The following is a 9,898-nucleotide window of genomic DNA, read 5'->3' as shown; positions in this document are numbered from 1 at the left end:
GTATGACGAACAAGATTAAGCGGCTTGTAGCCAATTGCACGGTATGCAAAGAAAGTAAGTACGAAAGACATCCCAACCAACCAAAACTGGCAGCAACTCCACTACCAACTTTCCCTGGTCACACAATACACATAGACATATTCCTGACAGAGGGTAAAAGAGTTATGACCGCTTTAGATAAGTTTACGAAATACGCGGTAACAAAAATGTTAAATAGCAGATCTATAGAAGACGTTAGAAGACCTTTAAGAGAAATTCTGTTCTCCTTTGGCGTCCCGAAAGTTGTCGTAATAGATAATGAGCCATCACTCAACTCTAATTCAATTATGTTTATGATGAGGGACGAGCTAGCAATTGAAGTCTATACGACTCCACCTTATAAAAGTCAGGCAAATGGACAAGTGGAAAGATTCCATTCCACGCTGACGGAAATAATGCGCTGCATTAAGGAGAATGGCGGGCATAGAAATTTCGAGGAGCTGCTAGAGAGGGCAGTATCTGAATACAACCACAGTGTCCATTCCGTTACCGAAAAGAGACCTGTAGATCTATTTTTTTGCAGAAACGTGACCTTCACACCAGAAGACATTGAAAGGACACGTCAAAACAATTTAGAAAAGATAGCACAAAAACAAAGAAAGGACATCGACTACCACAATAAAAACAAACAAGAAAATAAAATATATTTACCGGGACAGGTAATTTTTGTTTAGAAAAATAGAAGATTAGGTACTAAGCTAAGTAAACCTTATAGCAAAGAAATAGTTAAGGAAGATAGGAATAGCACGTTAGTGACTGAAAGAGGACAAATCATTCACAAGAGCAGAATACGGAACTAACTACAACATTTTTTTTTTCAGGTTTTTTTTACCACTGTGCCTCGCAGAGGTGCAGATACTAGACTACTCGAACTCCCAATTAATCACAATAGAAAAAGGAACAGCAAAACTACAGACAGGACAATTTAGGATAATACACGAAATAGATATTGACAAATACACAGAAATCCTGGAACATATAGAAGCAACGGCAAAAACAGAAACATTCTACAGAAACCCGAACTACCCCTTCATATCACTCTTAATAACTCAAATAAAGGCCCATATTAATAACCTAAGAACAGATAGGAAATCTAAAAGATCACTAAATTTTTTGGGCAGTGCATGGAAATGGATTGCAGGAAGTCCAGACCATGAAGACCATGAAATAGTTGTAAACAAATTAAATAGCCTTCTAGAAAATAACAATAATCAAGTTCTTATTAATAAGCTTACGATAGAAAAAGTTAATGAAATCACAAATATCACAAACCATATTATGAAAGATATGCAAAACAACGAAGGTAAAGAAATAGAATCATTTTTGAAATTAAAATACAAATTAGAAATTATGAAAGAGGAAATCGTAAATATCGCTTATGCGATACATTGGGCAAAAGCCAATATAATAAATTCATACATAATGTCAACCGAAGAAATCGATATTGCAAAAAAAAATTTTTGATAAAGATAACATCCCGTTTGTAAATTTGGACGAAGCTCTGGAATTTTCTGAAATTAAAATAGCGACTAATGGCAAGACAATCATTTATATTATAAGTTTACCAACTGTAGAAAATCAAATTTATCAAACTATTGATATCAGAGCGGTAAAGAAAAACAACAATATTAACAAAATCAGTTTCAATTCAATTCTTAACTGCGAAAAAATTATTTATGGAATAAAAAGCAATTGTAAAAAATATAACTCATTACAAATATGTTTAAGGGATAATTTGCTAGATTTAAGTAATGATTATTGTATTAGTAACCTTTTAACAAGTCGTTTGCCAAACTGCACAGTCACAAATAGCCAGCACATCCCAGACTTCGAGGAGCTGTCACCTGGAGTTATATTCCTAAACGATTTCAGGGGCGGTGTCCTAATAAATGAAGACTATACAACTCTTAACGGTACTTTTGTGATTCACTTCAATAACGCCACCATTCAAATCAACGGAAAGAAATTTTTCAATGGGCAAAAATCAACGAACAAACCCCTACCTGCTATTCTCCAACCAATATCGATATCAAACAGAAGTGAAGAAATTCTTTCTTTAGAAATGCTAAAACAATTAAATTTCAATAATACAAAAGAAATTAGACTAACAGGATCGTCATATCGGCTCAAGTATGCTGCAAGCATCAGCGTTATGATAATACTTATAATCATTGCCATATTTTCAAACAAATTAATCCTGTCACCTAGAAAAAACAAAGAAACACGGTCCATCGATTTAACGGAGGCTGCAATAAAAGGACTTAACCAAATTTTCAACAAGACTTCAAACGAGGACGTTTGAATCTTAGGGGGGGGTTTGTTACCATGACACATGTTCATGGCACATAATATAATATCATGTATCATATTGTGAACATATCACAAAGTTGCGTCTCACGGGTAAACGACACCACACGCGCAAGACTAAAGCGCTGACCGTGCATTTCCCAAACTTACGAATTTTCCCAGCACATGCTGATGCAACGTGACCTGGCCAAATTCTAGTTGTAATATAGAAGTAAGAATATTTTGTAAATTTAGTTTTTAAGTGAACAATAAACAGAAAAGACGTGGACTCCTGTCCACGCAATATTTTTTAAAAACTCAAATTAATAAATGAAAATTTAACTTATATACCTATATATATATATATATTGTATATATTATATTGCAAAACGTACAGGTAGACGATGCGGATTTTCTTTGGGATGCTCGATCAACCAGTTGTCAATTCTCCCATTATGTGGAAACTGAAGGTCAATGGCACGGGGAATCCACTTCTGCGATTATCGTTTTGAAAATGCTGATTGCTCATCTCACCTTCCCGATACTACTTTTTTTTAAATAAATAAATATAGAACATTGAGATTCTATAATTGGTGACACCGACGGCAGTGGAACATCATAGTATACGTAAATAACATTTATACAACATCATGCCTGTCGGGAATGAGGATAATTTCCAAGACGCAGTAACTCCATTTCATGTGGATCGATTAGCAATTAAACCCCTACCAGAACCCTTCCTATCTGGAAGCCAGATCCGTGGTTATGGTTTGCGCAGGTGGAAGCTCAATTCGCGCGAGCTGGAATTTCCATTGACGAAACAAAATACTTCAAAGTGGTTGCGGGAATTGATTCAGCGGTACTTGCGCAGGCTAGTGACATTATTTAGACTCCACCTAGTGTTGGCAAATATGATGCATTAAAAAAAAGGCTAATGGGAGAGTTTGGTGAATCTAATGAGAAGCGCCTCAGGCGTTTAGTGGGAAGTTGCGAGTTAGGTCAAAAGAACCCTACATCCTTATAGCGTGAAATGAAGGACTTGGCAAATCAACAGCTGGGTAAAGACATGTTGAAGTCTTTGTGGTTACGGTGTTTACCCGTTCATATACAACAAACTTTAGCAACTATCGAGGGTGATGTAGATGACCTAGCTAAGAAGGCTGATGATATTTTGGTGATTCCAGCAACGAGTAGCAGCGTTGATTCTGTCAGCACTTCAAGTGCCGAGATGACGGCAACCATTTCCGAATAGGTAAATAGATTAAACCGTTTAGAAAGTCGCGACGTAGGTCAACGGAGGGGAGGACCTCCGCAACGGGCAAAATCAGTAAACAGTCGCAGCGGAGCAGCACGAGATGGGTATAACGATTTTTGCTGATACCATCGCACTTTCGGTGAAAAAGCAATACGATGCCGACAGCCGTGTGTTTTCCATCGAAAGCGCTCGGAAAACTAGTCAGTCCTCCGTTTAAAGCGGCTAAATCGGAGGAAAGAATTAACTCCAGCCACCTTTATGTTAGAGATAGAATTTCTTCAATGAAGTTCCTCATCGATACGGGTGCCGAAGTGTCGGTGGTGCCCAAGCGTCACGGTGAGAGTAAGCAACCTCCCGTCTTGAGACTGATTGCCGCAAACAACACTACAATTGATACTTTCGGTAGGCAACATATCACAATGAATTTAGGTCTTAAGCGAAACTTTAATTGGCATTTCGTCATTGCTGATGTAGCACAGCCTTTCATGCAATTTTAGCGCGCTATCCCGATCTAACTCACGACGTACCAAAAAATAAAAGGCTTACGACAGCAGTACAACACCATATATGTAGGATAAAATGCACCCCTGCACAGCAACCCTAACATGACGAACAAACATCAAACTGAACGGACGCCACAGATGTTAGAATACAATAGACATTGGAGAACAGAGTGGTGAACAGAGAGGTACATGTGAGCGATTCAATAGTGGACGTATAAAATGAACAATGAACTATGTAATAGATTTACTTTTAATATAACTAATAACTTGGTAAATAATTGCTAAATAATAAAGAATTCCTACAAAATTGGGGGCTCGTCCGGGATTACTAACTAGCAAAAGTTACGCAAACCGGAGTTTTAGTGAATCGTATTAAAATTTAAATAGAACTCAAAGTTCAAAAACTAAAAGTGCGTGTGTTGAGCAGTACACGTGTAATACGTAGGCGCCGAAACATAACCTCAAATCTAAAGTGGTGATCCGTTGGGAAGCGCGGATCTACTCAAAGAAATCAAGCCATTAAGACATATAGTATGTACATACCTACATTAGTGGCGTCATTTACAAAGTATGCGAAAGTGTAAGCGATATAGTTTGCTGCATCTATGGAGTCGCATCAATTTACGTTATTGAAATGTTAAAGGGTACTCAGCGAGGTATGTAAGCATAATCCGATAAGATTTTGCTTTGGTGCAGTGCGAAAGAAAGAGTCTATTGAACTAATGAGAGCGTTGAAAGAATTGCGAAAGGAGACCAGAACATTTAAACAAAGGATCATTGCGAGAGTCGCTGTGCATTGAATGAGACAGAAGAGCGAATAAGCGTAGGACTAGTAGCTAGTTGCGTGGAACAGTGAACAAGAAGCATATATGTATGTTTGTCATATTTGTATACGGTGAAACAACTCCAACAAAGAGCAAAAGGTGACAGTCAACTTGCAGCAGTTTACTTAGCAGCCGGAATATATAATATTTAATTACTTATGCTAACTCTTATTTGAACCAACAACTGCTTTACATACTTTCTCACACTCTACACACCCACACGCTTACTCACGCACTCAACATGCACACAACAACATACTCTCATTTGACTTACTATTTAATTATGGTTAGGCTTTAAGCTAGTGGTCTTTTTAATAAAGTTTTTGACACAAGAAGACGTTTTACTTCTTTTCTGGCGCAGTCCATCGCGAACCTTACACGCACTGCAAATTTTAAATAAAAAAGTTAATTACATTGTTCGAAAAGAACTTTTGTAGTATAATCAAAATTTATTGTGATTAACGCAAACATTTTAAAAGGCAAATGCTTGAAAAAAGCAAAAGCCATAAAAACAAATTTTCGGAAAGAAAGTGAAAATTAAATTATGTACATATGTAGTTTGAAAGCAAAATGTACATTCATCCCCAGAAGGAAATGATGCAATATCTTGCCTTCATAAGCTATTACAGAACAGCTTCTAAGCAAGTGAAATGCTTATGTCAACAGCACTGCTCACAGAGCGCTTCCAGTGCTCCTTCTCGAGAAGTGAGTAGGCAAGGTGTTACAAAATAAACTGTCGAGCTAACGTTTGTACCTATACACAATTGTCGAAATTTACAGTAGGCGGTACAAACAAAAAAAAATGACGCGTTCATTTCTGTAAATTTATTAAAAGTGTATTTTTGTGATGAAAAGACGTGCTTCGGAAAGTTAGAAATAACTTAAGTAAAATTTATAATAAAAAGAGTGAGTGTAAATTAAATAAATAAAAAGATGGGTAGAAGAAGAATGAGCGCGAGTTCTATAAAAAGAAAAATTTTAAAAGAACGAAATAATTTAATACGCAAACTTAAGCTATGTGAAAGAAATTGTTTGCAAAATAATGTGCTTACCATATGAAAATACTCACGTGCTTATTCCTCTACTACACAGCTGTATGCAGTTAAAAAAATTCTAATTAAACTTAACATTTTTTTACCTTAACATAATTTTAAGGCAAAAATGGCACAAAACAAGAATGTTTTCCGGCGAATGACTGGCAACTTAGGCGTTACAAAGTCATACGAACAAATAAATAAATTTGAATTGGAAATGGGTGCCTTAAAAGCGTTGGTAACTCAACAGAGCGAAACTATAAAACAACTGCAAGAAACTTTTTTAAGCCAAAATGAATTAATAGTGCATCAATAAAAATATACGTACACCAGTTAGCAGCCAAAAATCAACAAAACTCCCACATAATTCAAATGTTTCCAATAAAAAACATCGATGAATTGAAGCGACTTGAGGAAGAAATACCAAACCTTGCAGAGTATGAATTGGTAAATAAAAAGCCTAATTACTTTTTTACGACATATATTTATATGAAACAGATAACGAGTAAGAAAACCACACTAAAAATATTTAAAAAAATTTTCTTGATCGTTACTCCATGACTGTAAATAAATACTTCATTCAGTTCTCCATGTAATAGATGAACTTATAAATTGTCTTTTACTTACAGATTAATACCATAACAAAAATATGTGAAAGGGGTGGCATTTCCAAAAATATCCACAATTTATTTGGAAAAGACGTATTCCTTAATTTCAATTACGACGGAATACAAGGAAAATAATCATTTAAAAGTTATAAAAACGTAAATGATATTTTGTATAGTAAGTTGCAATAACAATAATCTTTAATCCAATATCTAACATAAGTATTTCCTTTCAATTGTAGAATCTGTTGCAGAAAGCGTAATTACATGGGACAACTATATTGTTGAACTTAAAAAAGGTTTCAAAATCGCAAAGAATCGAGTACACAAGACTACATGCCTTGCTAAGAAAAAAATAATTTAATTACATTTATTTATCTTTTTTGTTTAAAATTCATATTTATAAAAAATAAATAAATTAATAAATCATCTATTAAAATACTTATAATTATTAAAATTAAAATAATTTTTTGAAATTATCGTTGCTGTTTGGAAGTAAGATAACATCACATGACAAAGACGGCTTCCTGCAGCCCTTACAAAGTAAGCGAGCAAGAAGGGCATACTGCCAGGCGTTTGTGAAGCGCTTGAAGACAGCTCCTTCTCAAAAGCATTCTCGTACAAGCGGTGGCATAATGACTTGCAATAACACCTTCTATAAGATGTTCCGTCGCAAGCGAAACTGCAATGCCTTGCGTTTTGGCTCATTTCATATAAAAAATAATTAAGGAAATCATGGAGATGGTAAGGCCCTCCCGATTCCAAAGAAGAGCTTCTGTAATCGCTTTTCACTACTTCTTTTTGCTACTGGGAAAATGTACATTCATCTATGCGCATATTAAGAACTAATACCTTGAAAAATCAAACGAAATCATTCGACATGAACATTTTATTTCTAACAAAATCAAAAGTTGACTAAGTGAATAAATAAATAAGAATTGAAATTCGAAAAATAAAAACTTGCTGTGAAAGAAGAATTGTCCATTATTAGAAACTGTAAAGTGAAAAAAACGGTAAAACAAAAGCCGTTATAATGAACTAACAGAAGACAATCAAAGTAGTAAGCGAAAAAGAGAAAAAAAAACCACAACAACGAAATCACGAGAGTTCACCGCTTGCAATAAGATGAACAATTAAAGCGAAGGAGAATTCAAGGTCAACTTTACCCAAAGTCATCACCTGTTGCGACTCGAATATTGTTTAATTTGCGGGCCGCCAATTAACGGAACAACATCACCTTTAACAGCAGAGCTGCAGCAAATTTTGAAACAAAAATAGTTGAGAGTCAAGCGGGAGTGATCCGCACTCATGAAGCAATAATTAAAGGTAGCCAATTTTCACCCTGTGTTAGCCATCTTGAAGCTACTTAATAAATCCGTGTTGTCCTCTTGGAAAAGCTACTTTTTATTTCAGAGTTAGCAGGCAATACTGTTTTGCCTATTCCATTTTGCTTAGACTTTCGCATCTTTCAATTCTATTGAAAGTTCTGTGAAAATTACATTGATAAATAGCTGCCACATAGCCACATTTAGGTAAGTCTTTTGTTGCAGATTATCAATCTGATTTTTTGTTAATAACTGCTTAAAATTTATATTCACAGATTAAGATTTTTCGTGAAATATCATTTTAAGCAAATTAATAAAATTGAGATTTTTAGAATACTTTGTTTATATTTAAAGTACAATAAAGGAAAACACTCAAAACACTACAGTTTTCTTAACAATTTTCGGGGAAGATTTTATCAAAAATGCCTGTGTTTACTTTACTATTCATTTTTGGATTGAATCTTTTAACAGACGAAATATGCCAAAACCAAGCTGTGTTTTGTGCCACAAAACGTGGCAAAAGAGAAAGTTAAGTTTGTTCATGTTCCCAAAGACGAACACCACAGCAAGTGCAATCCGAAGGTGTTATTCGTTGGGGCTCGATATGTATCAGCCCATGGAAACAGCAGAGTTCATTGATACGGTGAATGATTGGTTCGATATTTTCAATACAAAGTTTTCGAATTTTCAAACTGTTGCTGCAAAAAAGCCCTATGGGATGGACTTGGGCCAGCAGGATGAAATTATAAGTAAGATGGACGCCTTGAACGATGAAACACGCGCTTATGGACGAATTTCAATGTTGCCTTTTCAAAGTTTCAAAGGGGCATACAACTAAGCAACAAGTCCCTCAGGGACTTATATCGTTATGTTCAGGAAAAGTACTGCTTTCAGTACATTCTGACTTATCGATTAAATCAGGATGTACTGGAGCATTTTTTCGGGGCGATACGTGCCAAAGGCGGGTTGTATGACATTCCTAGTCCTATGGAATTTAAATATAGATTACGAAGATATTTATTAGGTGAATGAATGCATATATTACTCATTTCTGAATAACTTAACGATTTCTATTAACAGCACGAAATACTTCAATATTAGTTGATCGGGGCAATGTTGAGGCCGACGAAACTAACTGGCTCCGTCTCAATGATACTTCTTTAGAAACTTTACAAAGTTTGCTAACAGAAGATGAGATAGTTTCAGACGACTCTCTCTTCGCCAACGATTCATTAAATGAGGACGCAGACTTTGATAGCTTACACGAAGATGCCCTTGAATATATTGCCGGTTACATAATACGCAAATTAAAATTGACCGATTGTTCATGCAATGAGCCTACATTTACTTGGGTTGACACTTTATCTAAGGGCGGATTAGTTAAACCAAGCACCGAGTTCTTGGACAAAATTAAAATGTTGGAATCAGCGTTTAACCAGTTCAACGGCAGGGAGCTTTACGGTGGGATATCATTTTTACAAAAATTGTTCAGATTAAGTGAGAACGTGAGTTTACGCCGGATGCACTTTCGAATAAAGCATCGTAACCGGTGCAATAAACAAAAGAAGAGAACAATGAGCATTCGATAAGATAATTGTAAGTAAAGTATGCAATGCTTTGGGCGTCTACTTGTGTTTCTGCGTATATATAAATTTTTCTTTTTTTAACACAGATTTTATACTTGTAACTTTGCAGGTAATCTCGTTAAAAAATCAAATGTATGATTAGCGGACGTGACGAAATAAAAGTGGTTTTTCCTCGTTAAGAGTTTCCACTATTCTCAAGTTATTGTATTTATTACTTCAGTGTAGGTTTACAAGTGGCACATATAGATTCCAATCCGATGCATGGTCAAAATACATAATATATATATATGACACAAATCCATGGGAATAGTTAAGTTAAAAATATAAATAATTAAGTACCACTTATAAAATAACATAAAATTATTCTATGGCTTACAACGGCCTTTTTCAATTTTTTACTACATTTTCAGAAAGGGGATAAACTTATGCCCTTTTTTCCCT

General features: G+C 35.3%; 1 long non-coding RNA gene across 1 annotated transcript; it reads left to right on the top strand.

Annotated features, from left to right (window-relative positions):
- Positions 1-6,291: 6,291 nt before the first annotated feature.
- Positions 6,292-6,894, top strand: LOC129253463 (uncharacterized). Its single transcript, XR_008583716.1, has 3 exons — positions 6,292-6,388; positions 6,571-6,724; positions 6,789-6,894. It is a non-coding gene; the product is annotated as an uncharacterized LOC129253463 (long non-coding RNA).
- The last annotated feature ends 3,004 nt before the right edge of the window (positions 6,895-9,898 follow it).

This window comes from Anastrepha obliqua, chromosome 1, assembly GCF_027943255.1.
Source record: "Anastrepha obliqua isolate idAnaObli1 chromosome 1, idAnaObli1_1.0, whole genome shotgun sequence".
NCBI classification, from domain to species: domain Eukaryota; kingdom Metazoa; phylum Arthropoda; class Insecta; order Diptera; family Tephritidae; genus Anastrepha; species Anastrepha obliqua.
Note: the sequence above shows the minus strand (reverse complement) of the source record. Positions and strands in the feature narration are given on the sequence as shown.